General features: G+C 39.3%; 2 long non-coding RNA genes across 2 annotated transcripts; one reads left to right on the top strand and one right to left on the bottom strand.

Annotated features, from left to right (window-relative positions):
- The first annotated feature begins 264 nt into the window (after positions 1–264).
- LOC121907587 lies at positions 265–11127 on the top strand. Its single transcript, XR_006098906.1, has 3 exons — positions 265–387; positions 947–1101; positions 10106–11127. It is a non-coding gene; the product is annotated as an uncharacterized LOC121907587 (long non-coding RNA).
- Positions 10738–11666, bottom strand: LOC121907589. Its single transcript, XR_006098911.1, has 2 exons — positions 11455–11666; positions 10738–11147 (listed from the first exon to the last, which is right to left on the bottom strand). It is a non-coding gene; the product is annotated as an uncharacterized LOC121907589 (long non-coding RNA).
- Between the last annotated feature and the right edge of the window lie 9815 nt (positions 11667–21481).

Raw genomic sequence — 21481 nt, 5'->3', positions numbered from 1 at the left:
TGATTTCATTACATCTAGCCCTGATGCACAACTGAACATTTCTATCACTCAGGGTTTTATCAAATTGTTACAGGGAGATTGGTAAAAAAAATACAAACACCCTGATTCTGTGATGGAGTACAGCACTTTACATTCCTACATCAGTATTGTTGCAATATAGCTTCCAGCCACCAGGGGCAGCACTAAGCGCACTGCTTCTGCACAGCTCTTCATTCTGTGAGTGAAGAAGAAATCAGCCGCCATATTTAATTTCAGGTTTGCTGTATTGACTTTAATGGAAATCATCCTTTCTCCATCACAATAAGTCATAATTTTGTCACTTTAGACTTGCTTGATATTGTTTTTGTCTCTTGCCTTTAAGACACTGAGAGGACTGCCTTCCCTCTGGTAAGTTCATACTTTGAATACAACAGAGGTGCAGTGCTACATGTATGGTTAGCAAACTCTAACTCAGTGTTTACACAGGCTCCGTTGCAAAAGCAGCAAGTTTGCAGAGCAGCAGCAGCAGCTACAGGATGTATTCAGACTAAGAATTGAGTGTAGCCATTTTGGCAGCCTAATACACAATCACTGTTGATATGCCTGCTTTTTACCCGCATATAGCACAAACTGTATTGATTAAAATACCTGTTCCATCATATCTCTCCATCTATCCCTCTCACTCTGCCTCTCTGTCTCCTTCACCATGTGTGGCTTAAATTACAAAGCTTTCACTCAGAAATGACTCATGTTGGGAGAATGCACTTCTTTCTCTTTCCTAGTTTTTTTTTTTCTACTGTCTTATTGCCTCTCAATCACACTCTCCCTATTTCTTAAGATCTCAATATATTCTTTTTTTCTCAGTTCCCAAGGCCATGTCAGTATTGCTCTGCTGTGCTTTCTTTGTTTTCTCTGAGCGATTCAGCTGATGGAATAAAACACCTTTTTCACACCTTTCTGTGTGCAGCAGCAGCCAGAGTCCGAAAGTGCATCTTTACAGACTGCGACAGCACAGATCCTCATCCTTCCTTTGAAAGACCATCACTCAAAACACGGCAACCCTTCGATCCAAGTCCAGAAGGGGACAGTGTTGTGTGATATGAGGGGGAAAGAAGCACAGAGGTAGGGATTGGGGGAGAAAATGGAGATGGATAGACATGAGCGGATGAAGAGAGAGAGAAAAAAGGAGTACAATTAGTCATCGATTTCAAAGACAGCATATAATAAAACATTTCCCCCTTAGGTAAACCTGGTGAATGCAAACACGAATTAGCCGCCCACGCTTACTCAGTGAATAAGGCTAAAAGAATGCATGGCAGCCCACTCATCGAACACCACAGAGCCACTCTCTCCCCCTCTCACTCATTTTCTCTCTCCTCTTTCCGCCGACACATCTTATAATGGGTTTCACCTCCACCACTCAAACACGGGCTTTGGCAACAAAAAAAAAACAACAAAAAAAAAAAAACATTCATTTGAAAGTAAAATTGAAACATTGTTTTAAAAAGGTCCACGCCTGAGAAGTGACTGTCAGTTTTCAAGATTTTTTTTTCAGCTGCCGGATTCATCGTCAAATAGCAGCACAATGATGGGGGCGTGACAACCTGGTGAAAGGGACTGTCGGTTTTGAATTCGATGAAAAGCATCGTGTTTAATGGAAATACAAGTACATGTACTTGTACTTGGCGGGGGGAACACAATCCAAAGAAAGCCCCTCTCCATCCCCAAATAAAGAAAAGATGTGTTGACAGCAAAGGCCACTAATGCTACACAGCCATAGAAAATTATGATGAAAATAAAAGTTGTGCATGAGTACTGTACATTAATGAGGGCAAACTAGCATTAAATGAATGAAAGGAGCAAGGCTAAGCCTACTCAGAGAGTGAAAGGATTGGCAGAATGCTGTAAAGAAACAAATGTTAGGGAGTGTCCGTTATCCGCAACCACGTGCATGCATAGTTCACGCATACTCACTTTTTTACACTGATACTCACCTGAATGTGTCTTTGCTGTTACCGGAGCAACAAGCAAAATTTCAAGGGCTCTTGTGCTGCATTGGTAGCCAGCAGTTGATTTCTTTATCAAACATGCATTTTTCTCTCGGTGTGTCTCTCTCTCTCTAACACACGGTCTCTTTGATACACAATCAGTCACTCATAAAGTCATTGTAGTCTTTGCACAAGCTGACAATCAGCAAATACTGACTGCTCTTGGGGGGTGGGGGGGAGACAGAACAAAAGAGCAAGAAATTCAAAGGCAGAATTTCCCAAAACCACATGGGCGTTTTACAGTGTCAAAAACGTCAAAACTGTGACAGAGGTTAAAGAAATGACGGCTTTTGTACTTGTTACTTGTGTTATTTTGTGTGTGGGCAGAAGAAAAAAAAACCCAAAAAAATCTCAGAAGCAAAATGAGGGAGCGGCGTCGCTGCGATCTCAGCGGTGTAAAGGCTCCTAACATTTACCCAGCATTTATGACTGAGGAACACATCTGACTCACATCGCAAAACTGAAGAATCTCTCACTCCTTTGGTCATTCTCTTGATCTCGCTCTCTCTCTCCCTCTCTCTCTTTCTCTCTCTCTCTCACACACACACACACACACGTACACACATACACGCACGGTCTGTTCGAAACCACAGTGAGTCAGGGACAAACCACAAGCAGTAGTCAACCCTTTCACTGTGGGGAAGCACAGTGACATCAAATGTGACCTTAAACATGCTGATGAGCTCTGCACTTATAACACTGCACGTACACACACACACACATGCACGCACGCGCACACACGCGCACACACACACACACACACACACACACACCCTGTATTATTATTGAACATGCAAATACATAGACTGGCAACTGAGAAAACCCCACTTTAATTTACTGAATCTCGCTGTTCACCTTTCCAAATAAATGCAATGTCAATCAGAGACCAACTGGAAATGTTTCTCCTCGTGAAACGGCACGCTCTTTGTTTGACTGCAATATTACTTGTGAGAATATTCCCCGTTTCCTCCAAAGTGAGACTGTTAATTTGAGAGTTCTCAATGTACTCAGCTGCAGAAACTATGAACTCACTTTCCGTTTCCCTGTAACTCTTGTTTTCAAGTAAGCTAATCAGCATCTCCTGCATTAGTCACCTCTTTACCCTCTCCATCCCTCTCCCTTCATCCCCGCCGTCTGCCTCCTGTTAGCGCTGGCACTGTTTGGCTGTGTAAGTGTCCTTTTGACTGTCATCTTGTCTGGGGCCTCAAAACACTTCTCCCGCCTCCGTATTCTCTGCCTTAATGTGTATGAGTCAGGGTCTTAAGCACAGCTTTTACAGTGGTAAGTGTTGAGGGCTTTTTATGTGTATATGTGTGTATGTGTGTATTTGTGCGCTTGTGTTTTGCATGCGTTTGAGTGCATGTTTGAGTGGTTTGTGTGTGCACGTCTGCTAATACCAATGGGTACCATTATCCTCCCAGTACTTCATTAGAATTAAATGTCAGAGTGATTACCTGTGTCTGTGACTCACCTCTCAGCCAGGTGCTTTCTCTCTGCTCCCACATGCAACCTGCACACCAGGAATCCACAGTATGCAGATACTCACACACACACGCACGCACACACACACTCACTTGGACTCCTGACACATTGAAAAAGAATGTGACATACCTTATGGCCAAACTACTCACCCACAGATATACCTGACAAATCACAAATGAATCTGAGATATCATCACCTCATAACAAAAAGCGCATAACGGCTCTGCTACCTCAAGTCCAGACTTATACCTTCATCTCCATCTTACCATTTTAACCCTCGCTGCTCAGCCCCATCTGTAAAACTCTCATGTGGTGCATTTTTCAGTCAGCCTTTGAAGTCAAAGTGCATTTTTTTGGTCTGCTACATCATACATATCTACCCTATAAATCACTCATCCTGTGTTCTCCTTTGGGAAAAAAATCACAAACCAAAGAGAGAAATTTATATTTTAATTTCATGATGGTGCCCTCTGTGTCATCCGCTTACGTAGTTGGAGTACTTATTTCGATACAGCAAATCATATCTTACATAAAACAATAACGTCAGCATTTGATCATAGGCAGAGCAGAAAAAGAAAGGTCACCGAAAGCGCACGGACAGACAAGACAGAGCAGCACAGCGAAACAGCAGCAGCAAGTTATTCAGACCATCAGGGGGAAGGCAAGAAATATACACAAATCTGTTATATTGTAATGTATTCTCATGCATGCTGCTCAGAGTCAGCGGCTCTTCTGGCAGCAGCACAGTGTCTCTCTCTCTTCTCTCACTCTGTGCGCATGCAGGCAGAAGTGAGAGTGAGTTGCTATGGTTACTGCGGGGACGCTCTTTGTCTCTGTCACTAAACTTTCTCATGATTCCCAGTAATAGGTTAGGTTAGTATGCCTATGCAAAATCATGAATGTAAGTGCCTCAACGCTGAAATCTAGTAATATAACATAATTTGATATTTTTGGTTAACATTATACATGGTTCCCAACATGCTCTAATCTCTCTCAAATCAATCTCTTAAATCTCGCGCCAAATAAGAGCCAATGCTTCACCACAACTGGCTTAAATCAGTGCAAGTCTGAGCTCAGCACACCAGCTTATCTAAGGCTGTTTCTCAGGTGGAGCAGGGCTGGATGGGATGAAAAATATTTCAAATATGAAACAGCCATTCTTCTAGTAATAATTTGCTGTCGTGATTCACCCAACTATATACTGTTCTTGGTTTTCATAGCACCCTCAATCTAACTAATCTAGACTAGTGCAGGTGGCTGTTTTTTGACTCCAAGTACAAGGCCTCCCCGCTAATTATGTATCTTTGTGAGTTGCTCTCCATTTTTAAAATATAACCAGGTGCCCATGTTTACTTCTATTTGGATACACCTGAGAGACTATGGTGGGGAGTGTCAGATGTTGGGAGCAACTTGGTTCATTCACTGGGGAAAAGTGCACTGCAAACGTCAGGTTAGATAGCTAAATAGCTGCTCAGCTGTAGCACATTAAACAGCATATAAACATACCTGCAAATGTCACTTGGGACTTGTTAGATGGTTTTTGGTTGTTGCTCTTCAAAATTTCTGTTAGTGACACTGTCCATCCATGACTTGTAGCTACAGTAGTTTGTTTGCTTTGTTTCCGTTTCGTACGGTGTAGCTTGGACTTCGACTAAATATTTCCACCTTTCCACCTACTTTCTCCTTTTCATATACCTGTAAAGACAAGGAGACAATTTTAGAGACCTTTTAAACAGGTACTTCACCCAAAATCTGGCTTTTGATTATTGAACCCTTTGATTTATTTATTGGCAGTGCAGTGTCCAGCTAGCTAGAGTGAAGGTTTTAATATTCATGAAATGAACTAGGTTGTACAACCACATCTGAAGGCAGAAGTGTTGATGAAGCGGGGTGAAAAGCCTGCCCTGATAGCCTCCTCCTGGCTGCATCATACTGGTTCACTTATCTCTCTCCAAGAGCTCTGTGTCTTTTGCATGTCCACCACGTGATGGAAAAAGAGCTTGTTAGTCCAAATCCTGCTGTATTTCTCACCTTCACACAACTGGCCACTCGCTGCATAAAGGAGGCATGCCTGTTTCTGAAAGTTAGTTAACTGTCAGATACCGTCCCCCTAATTCTGATGTCAGAAAATTGAGGGAGGGACTCAGTTCAGTTTAATTAAATTTTATTAAATATACTTTATTTGCCCCTCAAGATGTAATTTGAGCAAATGCAATTACATACATGCAATTCATTCACACACATAAAAACATTATAAAAATACGAAATATGAAATTATGTGAAAACGGCTTTAAATACTCAAGGGTTTAAGGCAGTGGCCAGTTCGTAGCTGGCCAACAATACCCAACACAAAGAAGGCACATTATGTCAAAAAAATTTTTTTGACATAATGTCACACACAGTGATGATTTTCAATCATCACTGTGTAAAGAGTAATTGCTTCTGATATAAAACCAAACTTCCTTCCATTTGTTGTACATACAGTCGATGTAAAACATGCTTTTTCTCCAAGTTACTGCTTGCTAGAAGACACATGGAAATGGGGAAGGAGAGGCAAGGAGCAGCAGAATACCAAAGTCTGGCTCTTCCTAAAAAATGGTGATACACAGACCAAACACCACCATCCCTACCAACACTGCATTTTTGAGCAATGAGAATCATGTGCAGAGAAAATGAATAAACCTCTTAGCATTTGATCTTTCCACATCTCCAACAGCCACACCTAAGGGAAGCATAAATCATATCATGACTTGTATGTCTGACCAAGCAGACAAACAAGCACACATATGCACAGGTGATGCCTTGTCAACCCGTCAAATGACGTAAGACATCTGTAGTCTCTAACAGTCAATAACTCAAGTAGAAGAAAATAGATGGCTTCTATTTTTTAGAATAATAGTTAAAAAATTAGAATAATTGATGACCTTTCTACATCCTGTCCTACATACACTTGACAGTGTGGCCATTGCTCAGCTGTACCAACTCTGCTCAACAACATCCTCAGTTGACAGTATATTACACCAAATAACTCCACCCCACCCAGTTTGTGGTGTCCCATCAAGGAGAGGATTATTATGGGATGTGCGGAGGTGGAGAGCTAGGTGACAGAGGTAGGTTGAGCTGAACTCAGAAGACCTTTGGCTAAGTGCTAGAGGAAGAACTGTCAGTGCAGAAGTCCTGGTAATTGACGATCTACAGCATTCCTGCTGTTAATATATCTCTCCCCTGCCTACCAACACTATGCTGCTCGGCGCAGCCACCTACGCAGTCATAAGGCTGTTGTGTATCGAAGACCTTGAGCTCACCAATCGAATGTTCTATGGCTTTAAAAGAGCATGTTTTCACAGCTTCTCTCAGGCCTTAATTTTCTTTTCCCTTTACATGCTTTGTCAGGAGCCTCATATTTCTCTCACCTCTTTGGAACTTTTCTTCGTGTTCAACCCCAGTACATACAGTGCAGTTGAACAGGCTTTATGGGCACAAGGTTGACTATCCACACACACATGTGACTATAAATGATTGTTTTTGGTGTTAGGTAGTGCCAGTGCTATGAGGTGCTGTGCGAATCGGATGCAATAAGTGTAGAAAGTGAGAGACGCTGTGAGATCCTGGGAGTTTTTGTAGCACAAATGAGGCAGAAATATGCCTCCATTATTACAAAACACATCATTGACTTCACATCTCTCTACATGGGGCAATGTATGTCTCTTTCTGTGTCTCTGATCTCAGCAGCCTCATAAACAGATTTCTGTAGCATTCACTGCTGCACACACATCTGAATGATTAATTATGAGAATGTACAATATACAGTATTTAACCTCATGCCACAAAAATAAGGCTTTAAGTTGTAATGTAAACAGGCTTTAGATTTTAGAGACACATAGACATACAATATATGCTTCATGGTTAACATCACAAATGATGCGCATCAGTTCACCATGTGGCATCTCAACTATTTTAATCATGATTGATTTTATAACCTTACCTGTTCTATTACCACTAAAAGATGTAAACACACCCAGGTTTTTGGATCATGTTGGAAATAACATTGCCAGTGGGCTGTTTTATTTGATGTTACTTAATACTTTGCAGCCCTTAGTGTAGTGCACAGAGCAATATGTGTCTGTGTGCCAATATACTTGTCTACTTTGGGCTTATAGCATTTATTCTAAATTCAGAATATGTGTGTGCTTAATCCACATCAGTCCTCTGCCATCAAGTGAAATGATGATGTACACAGCTGAACATGAAGATGACAGACACACTTTTCACACGGTATTAAGTAAAGACACCCCGTTGCTGGCATATTGGAACTTAAAAACATTAAGGGATGATAATACAGTAGATACCACAATTTTTCATGTGTTCTCTTGTGTTTATTACAGTTAGGACATTAAGGGATCGCAGGCCACTATCATTAATTCAAAACTGAGAAAAAAAAAATTAACTTGTGGTAAATGATAAATGTTGTAATAATATGCAGCTTAAGCCCTATTTGCACAGGACTAGTATTACCTGGAGTCCTCCTGTGATGTCTAATAATTGAAGAGGTCAACTGTATTCTGCTGTGTCCGTAATCAGTGGAGATTTCCACTGAAAATTAACTTCCATGTTTCTCAAAAGATAGAGGTCATGTCATAATATTAAGTCCCATTCAGACTGTATTAATATTCCAGGGCAAGGTTGGTAATAAAATATTTGCCTGCTGTCAATCCTAATGTATTCTTGCCTTTGCCCAAGTACAGTTTGTAACAGACAACAATATTTAAACTGCTTGCTGAGCTATTGAACAGAGTCCAGGAAATACAGATCTTTGCCCAAACAAAACTAAGAAAATACACTTTTAAATATTTAAAATACAAGGTATATCTCTGAATGGGACTTACCGAAAGAAGAAGAAAGAAGAAAGAAAAATATCAATTGTGTGGTGTGGACGGGTTTAAATGGAATGGACATATATATGTAGCGCCTTTCTAGTCTTCAGACCACTCAAAGTGCTTTAACACTACAAGCCACATTCACCCATTCACATGCTGATGTCAGGGGCTGCCATGCAAGGTGCCAACCTGCTTATCAGGAGGATCTAATCATTCACACACATCCGCAATTTGGGGTTCAATATCATTCCCAAGAACACTTCGACATGTGGACTGGAGGAGCTGGGAATTGAACCACTGATCTTCCGATTAGCGGACAACCCGCTCTACCTCTTGAGCCACAGCCACCCGTTTACAATTACCGATCAGTAGAGACCAAACCATGGGCACCACTTTCTGATAAGGCACACTTTATAAAGGGTTTAGAAGCTGTAATTTTTGCCCAGATGTCTTGCAGCCTTTTTCCAGAAGGTAGTTGGTCAAACAGTCCATTGGAGTGGAATCATGAATCAAAGACCTAGCTGAAAAGAAAAGCAAAGAGTCATGCTGGATGAAGATTTTCCACAACCTGGCAAACCCAAACTTGTTGTTATTAATGGTTTATAACTGATCTACATACATAATTAATAAATAATTTAGTAAACATTAAGTAAGTCATTATAATTTATGAACCCTTTATAAAGGGTGCCTTATCAGAAAGTGCTACAGATATTTTTTACTCAATGAATAATCAAGCTGAACTTTCTGTACTGGATCATTAGTGTCACTAATGACAAGTCAGTTGCTTTTTACAACTTTTGCAACTTTCATAGCTCCCTTCACTACGACTGAAAAAGATATTGTCAGCACAGTAATGATATGCAGTATGTTACCTCCTGATAATTTACAGAAATTACCATGACTTGATAGCTCTAATGCAGATGAAATGGTTGCTGAGCTGTTGACATTATTAATAGTGCTTATAGGCCTCTTTTTGTACTTTGTATGTTGGAACAAAACAGACGCAACTTACTTAACAGGGATAGGGTTGAGCTGAATCCTTGGATGAAATGAGTATCCTGTACGAATAATGTACTTTTTACAAGCACGAATATCCTCCAAGTAAAATGTGTCAATATCCTTACTCCTGATGACGGAAAATCCTCATTGGGTAGCTGTGTCCTCATCATTCTGTGATAGGCCAGGTAGCCAAACACAGAGCTTCTTCCCTATACAGAGCCTATAGAACATTCACTGCTGCTGCGCCACACAACACCATCTTGCCATCGTCACAGCCACTCTGTCCACAGGGATTAACAGCTTGAAACTCTCACTGTTTCAACCCATATCCTTTTGAGGCTTAAAATACCAACTTCTATTAGGCCCCACCCACTTCCGATTTAAGCCCCACCCATTCCAAGTACAGCTATGGACAGAGATAATTTAGTTGGTTGAACAGATACAGATAATGGTGTACTCGCTCACCTCTACTTAACAGCGTCTTGTACTTACTGATGTGCATTTCAATAGTGATGCCAATGATGGAAAAAGTCAGTAACGACAAATCTTTGGACTGAACTTACTGATCAGTGAATGTAAAATCATTCAGCCTTCCTAGAAAAATAAATCCCATTTGAACAGATGTGAATTTGGTTTTGCAGCAATTCAGGTTTGTTTTTCTAAATTTTGTTTTGTATCTCACAAAGATTCCTTGGTATTTCTACACTTTGGTTCTCTTTAGTTGGAGTAATGAGACATCTGGATGCACATTGAGGAGACTCATCTAGCATTCAAAGATCGCAGCATGGGGACCCATTTGGAGGATAAAAATAAAAATCCATCACAAATCCACATCTTGAAGTTTCCACTTTGAAGACATAGAAGGCATGCATGGCAGCATTAGAGGCCACTACTGCTACTAACTTATGTTATATTTCAGTCATCTCTGGATTCTGGTTCCTAGGAATTTCATAAGTGAGTGAAACAGAGCTTCATAACATTTTGTACCAACGGGAAATGATGCAAGGATTGGAAACAAGCTGTGACTTCAGACCACTATACTGTATGCAGTCTCAATTTTGAACATCAAAAATAGCAAATGAAAAGAGCTTCTCAGTGGATTTACTCATTTCAACTGAGTTATGGAAAAATCTCGACTAACTTAACAAGTGTTATTGTATTGTTATGATACTTAATAGAATTGGTAAATGGTACACATTTGTCATTTTTGGATGGAAAATTGAAAATAAGTTTACAAGAAATTTACAAAACATATGTGACTGTATAGTATAGCATAGTATAGTATAGTATAGAAGGCTATTTTGCCCACAAAAAATGTAACTACAGCCACATTGAATAATTGTATTTATTTAAAAAAAAAAAAAAAAAACACTATGGAATAAAAGTCACAAACAAAATATTGTTCTTGAAAGGTCAAATGAAGCACAGCTGTTGATCAACCAGGAAAATTTTGTGTAATGTGCTTCACACTGTTTTCCAAGAACAGTTTCAGAACAAAGCTTTCCAAAAAAAATAATGGGAAAAAATGAATCTGTAAAAAAGTATTCATGTTTTAAGCCAATCAGTTTTCTTTTGAGTCTCCTTATTTTTATATATTGTCTCATCTGTTTCTTTAATTTCCTCTTCATCATTTCTTCCTCCTGTAAAGCACTTTGTAACATCTGTTTTGAAAAATAAAGTTTGCGTTCTTGCTTACCCAACTGAACAGCCTTATTGTAACGCTGGGATTACCCTGCCTGGTTCCCCTTGTCACTGTAGACCTGCTGATAGTCAAAACAAGGTACAATATGGCCATGAATGGATCGATCCCCCACCCACACCTCTTTCCTACTCAGCCAGAATGCGAGCCATGCCCAGAAAGTGCACCAGCTACTGCTGATATCAAAGTATATTCAAAGCAGATACATTTCACATGCAACAGGTTCCAGTTTAATATTTCCGATTGTTGCTTTCTGAACTGGATGTGTTTGATTTATGGTCGTTTTTTTGTTTTCTTTTAAATAGATCACTGTATACAAACTGCTCATCACTACTGTCAGCATTCAGTTTTGATGGCTGAGGCAGGATTACCTGTTGAAATAAGTCTTTAAAGAGCCCATTTTGTCTCTCTTCATTCAAGGGCAGCAGCACTTGAGCAGCACTGCTAGGTGTGATTACTGCAGAGCTGAATAGGAGATGGAGAATAAAACAAAAGATTCATAAATACATGCTACTGGAGGCTCTGTCAAACTGCACACTCCTACACAGTGCCGCCCACACACACGTACACACTGCCACTACACACTAATGCGTATGCACACATTCAGATGGTGGCACACAAAGAAAGATAGTTGGATACACACATGCACAAACAAACACACATGTACGCAAAACACACACACACACACACGCACGAGTACATAGACAAACATGATGGCCCAGAGGCTTCTTTTGAAAATCTCAGATTTTTTCCCTTATCCTTCTCTTCAGTCGAACCATATGGGGAACGGGAAGAGAAAAAGTGCAGCAGAGGTGCAGGTTATCTTCATATTTATTCATCAGGGTTCATCTCTCTCCCTGCAGACAGCGCTGCATGAGAACATCAGACTGTGGGTAGGATACGCCTGCTATTCTCAGCTACAGGCTTCTCAGAGCCTGAGGTACTGAGGTCCCAAAGGCTGCTTCAGGTCCATGGTGAAATAACCCTTTCCTTGAGACCGGAAAAATACATCTAAAAGGATGTGGGACTTCAGGGATTTGTAGAATGAGCTGCAGTCGATCATATCATGCATACCACAAAGCAGAAACATTTAGCACTGTAGGTGTTCACTCTTTAACGTTTGTGAGGATATGGATGAGAGATCAGATTTTAGATCTGCCTCTTTTCTGAACTTTTACTCTTCTCCTCCATTCACCCCTCTACTCCATGTTGTCCACCCCAAACTGATAAATCCCCTACCATAAATACGTTATTCTTTATTTTACTTGTAAGATTTTTCACATACTTGTGCGAATGGGAATGTATTCTGCGTAAATGTGCGTTAGAATTTTTTTGCCCAATTACACTTGTGCATGTAGAAGTATGTATGCGTGTATGTGTGCGTGCTATTGTGTGTGTGTGTGTGTGTGGGACTGAGGAGCAGAGGCTAAGGTGAAGTCTGTGTTAGCCAGGCTGAGTGGATGGATGGAGAACATCCGCGTTAGTCGTGACTGCTCAGGCATCTGTAGGAGGATCTGACAAGCACTCACTGCTCCCTTATATAACACACTGGAGCACATTGAGCACTGATTATAAGGCCACAGGTCAACTCTCTCAACACCTCTGCAATAACGTGTGTGTGTGTGTGTGTAAATTTGCGAGATTTAAGATTATACGATTTAGTGTGGGTGTGGTTAGTTTATAAGCAAACAACTATTGCGTATTTGGACTGTATGTATATGTGTGCCTACTGACCCACAAAACAGCTGAAATTAAACATATGTCTAAAACTGGAAACGGTTCATTTTACAGTTAAAAGTATTCAATTTGATGATGCTGTTTACCAAACGAGTTTAAACAGGATCTGGTATTGAGTCAGAAAAAAAAATCAGAAAATCTATCGCATGTGTTTTTGATGTGTGTTTATGTTCAATTCAAAACTTTTTTTCTGTGAAGTGACTGTTTAACGCTCCCTGTAAAAAGAGATTTTATGCAACACACTTGGGATCCAGGATAACCTGTAACACATTCAGCATAGCTTGAGAAAAGGATTAACGGTAGTGTGAAAACAGAAGATGATCTTCCACACCTTTATACTTTTTGAGGATGCATTTTGATATTTACCACAATAGTTACAAGATGATACTGTGACTTAGCAACTGACCACATATCTGTTAATGTAATACTACTAAATATACTTTTTGGTCTGATTTTCATTACAACTTTGATGCAAGAGTTTTTAGCACTGTTAATGGATACTGGCTCTAATGTCTCTCTCTGTCTGTCCGCGACTATTGGATGGATTACCAGTATAAGCATAGACTTTCGTGTTCCCCAAAAGAGTAAATCCTGATGACCTTTATAATCTAACTTTAACTGTAGCATCACCATGAGGTTGACATTTCTGGTTTTGATGAAATTGTCTCCACAGCTATTGAATAGATTTTATGGATATTTTTGTTTCCCCAAGGATAAATCCTAATCACTTTTGTGATTCCCTCATTTTTACTCTAATTGTCCCTTATCCAGTGAAATATTTAAACATTTACAAGATGAAATGACACCGAAAGAATTCAGAATGAACAAGGTCACATTTGCCATAGTTTAGAGAATAAATCATGCTAGTCAGCACAATTCTACTTTCAGTACATTTCTATTGATGAGGTTGAAACCCTCTTCCAGTACTTTTCACTATGATGTTTGTATATATCTTTTGCAGCACACATTTTGAGATGTCAAAGCAGGAAAAGCACAGGTGCAATAAATAACATTAATGATGGCTGAATCCAGAGGTGTGGAGTCTGTCACATGACATATCTCCCTTTACAAAAGCATCATTCCCATGGCGATAAGGAAAGTGGTGTCCAACCTGACTGTCTATTTAAGATTACTCAAGATTTAGCATTTGAATTGCTACAAGACTTTATTTTTCTCACTCTTGACACATGAATGATTGTGGTGTTCTTATCACTTATCACTGGATAAGCTGACAAAAGGCTAAACTTATAAAACACATGGAGGGACATCCAGTGTCATAGCAGCAGCATAGACAACCTCATTGTGCACCCTCTTTAAACTTTAATGACTGTGTGTGGGCAGTTTCTCACATAGTGAACACGTACATTTCCTTAGCCTATAGTCCAAGTAAATAACAAAAAACAAGGCAAACTACTACCGCTAAACAAGACATGATGGCTCAGTTTCACAAAGATCTTCTTGAGGAGAATGTGGCCTTAGTGAGGAGGAGGAGGAGGTAATGGCAAGATACTTCAAAGAGGCTGATGAGAAATCTGAAGCTCATGTCAACAGACATTAGATATGAATTGACAGTATGCACTCTATTTTGTCACGGCACACCGAAGATACAAGAACTATTCATTCTGAAACAGTAAACCTCCAGGAGCGTGTGTCTAATGTGGAAAAGTCCAAGGCTTTGTGCCTGAAGAATCTACAAACCTATGAAGCCAAACTCATTGAAACGGAGGACAGGGCACGCAGGGAGAACCTGCTTATATTCAGTCTCAAAGAAGGAGCTGAAGACTCGAATGCCCTTGCTTACCTGATGGAGAATATTCCAAAATGGTTCCCTGTCTTTGTGTCCACTCCGCTGGATTTGATGAGATACCACCGTCTTGGACATCTACCAAAGCCTGGTCCTGGCGAGATACAACACTCATGCCCGCTAATTAAAAAGTGCCTTTGCTATACTGACAGAGGACACTTACTAAACGAAGCACGGAAAAATACTCCAGCAAGTTTGCCATGGACTACAGCAAGGCTACAACAAAATGTGGGAAACCCTGCTACAAAGTGATGCACAAGGTTTGCACCCATGGGTTCGAAGCTTTCTTTCTTTACCCCACAACAATCAAGCTTCCCTGGAAAAGGACTAAAAGCTTTGGTAAATAAACTCTGAAAATGGTAAGAATGAACTAAGACTGAACTAATTTTTTCTCTCTCCAGTCAAACAGACTAACAGGAATCATGAACCACGACTGAAACTCCTTTCTTTCTTTAAATCGAACATAAATAATATGCTGTTTTCTTTTTGTTTTGTTAACTGCAGCTTACTATTATGTAGGCTGTTTGGTGGTCAAGGCTAAGTGTGGCACTACTTTTTTTCCTTTGTGTGTGTGTGTGTGTATGTCTGGGGGCGGGGGTGGGGGTGGGGGGTTGCTGGCCCATGTATCACTTGTATTTGAATCTTACCAAATAGTGTTTCCTGTGCAACTATATGTCATATTCAAATTTAAAAGGTTATGAATAATATTACTGTTTCATCATGGAATTCACAGGCTTTAAGTCCCCTCAGAAGCATACAAGCACTCTGAAGCTCCTTTATAGGAAGAACGTTTATTTTACATTTAGACATGATCACATTATCTTGAGTCTGATGTACACAGATTTCAGAATAAATATTATCATGTGATTGCTTCCTCTTATTTCACCAAAAAAACCCAAAGCTGTCCTTATTGCTGCAAAACATAACTTAAGTTATACTAATTTGGACAGAGGGGGAAGTGATGATGGTAGAATCGCTTTTTGTAAAATAGCTTAGAATGGTATTAAAATGGCTTTGATATGCGCCTATGCTCCGAATTCTTTCAACGAGCATTTCTATGACTCGCTGGCCTCCATATTATTAGATTCTCCACAATATCCGCTTTTGATAGGGGGTGATTTCAATGCTGTATGGCTTCATGATATTGATCGAACAGAGGTAACAGAGACCAGAGATCAACGACTGGTATCCAGTGCACTACAGAAATTAGCTAATGATTACGGAGTAATTAACATCTGCCATATGATGAATCCTTTTACTCGGGAATTTTCCTTTTTTTCTGCTCAACATAAGACCTTTTCAAGAATTGATTATATTTTTGTCTTCAAAACTCTTTTCAGTGACATCCGTAGCACCAACTATATCATTAATTTAAATAGTGCGTCAGTTGACGACACATGATACACACACCTCCACAATATCTAATGACAACAAGGACCACGATGAAAATAAGTCCTCTGACTTTTTTGTGTTATCCTTGATGCTCTTTTAATTGTGCATGTACATGGAGTTGCAACCATGTAATCTGTCCCTTTAAAGTGAATTGTCAAATAAATAAACTAAAGAAAGAAAAACAATATCCTTTGCATCAAATCTTATTAAAGTTAGAAAACATCATATTGAGTTTTTGGAAACTGAAATTACAGCGCTTGAACAAAGCATGCTAAATAACATTTCACCTGAAAACATTCGCAAGTGATATAATTCATTGGATAACCTTAATGGCCTTTTAAGACAGGAAGCAGAATTCATTATTCATCGTACTAGGCAGAACCACTATATGAACAGTACTCGACCCAGCTGCCTTCTTGCTCTTAAGTTAAGGACGAATGATCATTTAGCAACTATCTCAGCAATTAGGACCAAATAGGGGAACTTAACCTCTGATCCGATAACGATTAATAGCACTTTTCAGCTATTCTATCAAATGTTGTGTAAGTTGGAGGCTGTTCATGCTGAAAAAGTCTGTACTGAATTTTTAGAATCATTACATTTACCTCATCTGCCCTCGGAGGACGTCTGTTCATTAGAGGCATCTATCACTCTAGAAGAGTTAAGCCATCAAATCAATGAAGAAAGGCAGATCTCCGGGCCTGGATGGATTACCTCCAGAATTATACATTTCCTTTTGGCCCCAGCATGGCCTTCTGCTCTTGAACATGCTCAATTTTTTTGAATATGCTAGCTCAAATATTGCTATTATTTTTCTTTTGTTAAGGACCGACATGTCTCAAATTGGCTGCTCTTCTTACAGGCCTTTAAATCTCCTGAACTGTGAAGTTAAACTCTATGGTAAGGTCTTGGCAACCTGGTTGGCGAGCTATATGCCTCATCTGGTCCACCACGACCAAACTGGGTTTATTAAGTCCAGACTAGCATCTGATAATGTCCGTTGCTTACTTCATGTTATAGATTCAGCTTCCAGGTCAGAAAACCACAGTGCCATTCTTTCACTAGATACCGAGAGGGCATTTGGTTCTCATTCAGCTGGAATGATGCTATCTATGGTCTGCACTCCAACTCATGGGCTTCAGTGAAGGCTTTATTTATATGATTAAGCTAGTGTATGCTAAACCTTCTGCAGTAGTGACAACAGGCATCATTTGCTCATCTAGGTTCTCAATTTCTAGATCCTCTGATCAAGGCTTCCCCTTATCTCCACTTTTATTTTCAACTTCTTTGGAGCCTGTTACTCAGGCAATAGAACAGTTGGAGGTCCTTGAGTAAATCATTGTACACAACACACTGCATCACATTTCCTTGTATATGGAAAATATTTGGATTTTTTTAAATCAAAAATCCCTCTAAATCATTCTCACATCTCTTTAAAATCTTTGAGGGTTTTGGTAATATCTCTGGACATGAAATTAACTGGGCAAAATCAGCATTAAAGCCATTGGATGAATTAAGTGGGCAGAAACCTTCTTTTAGTATTCCTGTTGTTTGCGATTTCAAATACCTAGGGGTCTCTATTTTTCCTTGCCTTGACACATTAACCACTAACAACTATAATAAAGTCCTAAACAACATTGATGGTGATTTAAAGAGATGGTGTATGCTTACTACCTCCTTACGGTCTAGACTTTCACTCATTAAGATGAATGTATTGCCTCGTATCAATTTTATCAGCTCAGTGATGCCTCTAGCCCCACCAGATGGCTACTGGAAGAAGTTGCATACTGTTATCAGCACTTTTTTGTGGGGAAAAAAACCCAGAATCAAAGCTTCTACTTTGCAAAGACATAAATTATCAGGAGGCATTAATCTGCATAATTCTGAATGGTGCCCATGGTGTTTTGCTCTGCGTCCACTTACTACCTGGTTGAATCCAGAGACTTGTGTGTTTTGGCACCCACTGAGGAACAATTAACAGATCCACATAGCCTACCAAATTTGATATATTCCAACATACCCCATAAGATAGTGAAATGGGATTTTGGACCAATTATATCACACCTTTTCACTATGTGGCATGAAGTCCAGCAATTTGCCAAAATTTGCAATAAATTCTTTTGTCAATCTCCAATTTTTCAGAACTATTGTCTTTTGATAGATGAGAAGCCAATTTTCTTTCCACAGTGGGGTGACAAAGGCATTCATTCTCTCCAAGACATTGCAGGCCAACAAGGTATCTGTGAATTCCAAGATTTACAAAAGTCCTATAACCTCCCAGGCACTTCTTTTTTTTTTTTATCTACAGTTGCGTACAGCAGGTAAGAACAATAGTATTTTCTCTGACCTCTGTAAACATAGGGGTCTCATATAAACCTTTACCACATAAAAGACTCTGGAAGGGAGATATTAATACTTCCTCAGATCTGGATTGGCACAGTATATGGTCAACTATATCCCTGTCATCCAGAAATCCAAACCATCAAATGATACACTATATCATACGCTATATTTATTCACAGGTCATATCTCACACCTCGAAGTTTACAACAAATGAAACTTCGTTTTTTCTGGTTTTTTCACCAATTACTGTTGGTGTTGGGATGGCTCTTCTTACTGGGATATTGCACAGCTGGAGCTTTCTACAGTACAATTATACCATGCCAAAACACAAAATATTATTTGCTGATCAAAGCTACTGGAGAAAATTAATGTTTTATTATAAATATTTGTGGTTAATTGTCTTTTTCAGTTGTTTTCATGTATTCGCTTGCTTGCTTACTTGTTTAGAATATTATACATATATTGTATATACATTTGTTGGTTATTTCATGTATATATATATGTATATGTATGTATGTATGTATGTATGTGTATATATATATGTATATATGTGTATATATATATATATATATATATATATATATATATATATATATATATATATATATATATATATGTGTGTGTGTGTGTGTGTGTGTATATGTATATATATATATATATATATATATACGTTCACATATATTTATTTACTCCTGGCTATTTCTGTGGATATCATCATGGACAATGGAAGAAATTAGCATAATTATCTACTTCCTTTGTGTTTGAAAACTGTTGGTTTATGTCTATAATGGGGAATGGGTTGGGAGGAATGGGTAAGTTGTACTGGAAGTTTTGCAGGATTTCTGTTTTTGTGTTTTGTTTTGTTTTGTTTTGTTTTTCATCTGTGTACACTGCCTTGGTTTATTATGTCAGGGTTTAGAGGGTGGGAGTGGAGTGGGTTGGGGAATAAAACATATTACTTAACCACATTCCTTAAAACTTAAACGGACCTATTATGCTCATATCCAGCTCTAATTTTTTTTTTAGACTCCACCTCCTTCTGTTCAGCCTCCACCTCTAACAGACAGTCTTAGCTCCTGTCTCTTTAAGGCCCCCCTCAGCAGCTGTATCAGAGTCATGTTAAGTTATCACTGATGCAAACCCAACATTTCCTGCTTTACTGCTTCAAATTAAAAACTGTTAAATTACTAAATAACAGAAGACTTTTAGTGACTATTTGTGAATAATTTACAGGAAGTAAAATGTATTAGCAAGGCTTCATTAGCAGCACTAAAAACCGGTCGAAACAACAACATATGGACATATTTGGAGCTCTTTGTTCAGTTAAAAATAATGCAGAGAGGGATAGTACAAATAGAAACAGCCACAGTGATGATGATTTTTGATGAAGAGCTGCAGATGACCAGCACACCTCCAACAGGTAAAGAACTTATTTTACTTTGCTGTGTTGTGTAATGGAAAAACACTCACAGCGTGCCAGCTCAACTCGAGTCATGGCTCAGCATGACTACCCCTAAAACAATGGAAAAATACCATAATATTAGTGGAGCGGAGCAGTGAAGTCACGCACTGCGCCTGGAGCAGATGTCCGTATAAAGAAATCCGTCACGAGCTGACGTTGCCTCGGGCTGGAAGTAGAAAAAACTGTTGGAAACTGAGCGTTTAAAGCAGTCTGAGGCCATTGCTTTTTACTCACATGGATTACTTCTATATGCATTTACCTCATTATTTGACACGTTGGCCACTTTTAATATGAACACCCAGCATAGTAACATTATACAGTATATATGACTGCAAATAAGGAAAAGTATAATAGATCCCATTTTAGGTGAAATACTGCAGCCTGGTCGCCAGAATAAAACGTTGGCAGTTTACATTTCTGCAAACCACAGAAACGTTGAATATCTATGCTTCAACAAGTGAAATACATAGAATATTAACATTTCAACAAAATGTATCATATCAGCATTTCCAAAATACGTATCATCTCAACATTTGTAAAGTGACGTAGTTCACATGCGATCTATATGAGCTGGCTTTCCTATTAGGAGGAGGAGGGGCCGGTGGATGGTTAGTAAGGTCTTGGAAGCAACTTGGAAATCAACAGAGAGTACGGTTCGAGACCATCTCGAAACCAATGCCTGCTTCCTATTTCCACCGACAAAAGTGGGTGGGTGTTTTTAGCGAAAAGTCAGGACATTTGCAACCGGTTTTCTGGCGAGAAAACCGGGTGTTTTTAGTGAGACATCGGCCGTTGTTTATTTATTTTTATTTTAATTTTAACCCAAACCATGATCTTTCTCTAACCCTAACCGAGTGGTATTTGTGCCTAAACCTAACCAGACCTTAACCTCAGCGCTGTCACACCATAAAACATCATTATTCAATGGATAGAAATGTTAGTATGCTACGTTTGTAGAAATGTTGATATGATACGTATTTCACGTGTTGAAATGTATATATTCAACATTTCTGTAGTTTGCAGAAACGTTCAATGCCAACGTTTTCTTCTGGCAATTGGGTCGAATACTGTATGTGAAAATGGATATGATGCAAACTGTGAATAAAATCAAAAGCATCCATCAAAAGTAAACATTTTTCTAGGCATTTTACAGGTGGCCTTTATATTTCAAGATTATAATATCACCTTCTCTCTGTGTGTCTCTCTCTGTCTCTCTTTCTTCTTCTTTCACACTCTCTTTCACAGTGACTGTGTGTCCAGATGGAGTGTGTAGCGTGCTCTCAGATGGCCTTCTGTCTGATCATCCCCCATACACCTCCATGTTTCACCCCACTGCAGGCATGTGCAAGCAAACACACACTATCTCCTCTTTCTCTGACACACAAACAGTTACAGCAGCAAAACACTTTTCCTTCCTTCCCATCAGTCAGCTTCCATGGCATATCTTTGAGGTTCAAATTACAGCTGCAGCACATTTCCTGGTGTAAAGCAACAATTCTAAATTGGTGAGACTGCGTGTGCACATATACAGTTGTTTTTGATGGGATCTCTATGGGGACATCAAGAGATTAACAAAAATTCTTGTTCTGCTGAATGCAATCTGGCTGATCATTTGCATTTCTAGTTGTCAGGAGTTATGATGTGCAAAAGAGTTATCGGT

This window comes from Thunnus maccoyii, chromosome 11 (genome assembly GCF_910596095.1).
Source record: "Thunnus maccoyii chromosome 11, fThuMac1.1, whole genome shotgun sequence".
Lineage (NCBI taxonomy): Eukaryota > Metazoa > Chordata > Actinopteri > Scombriformes > Scombridae > Thunnus > Thunnus maccoyii.
Note: the sequence above shows the minus strand (reverse complement) of the source record. Positions and strands in the feature narration are given on the sequence as shown.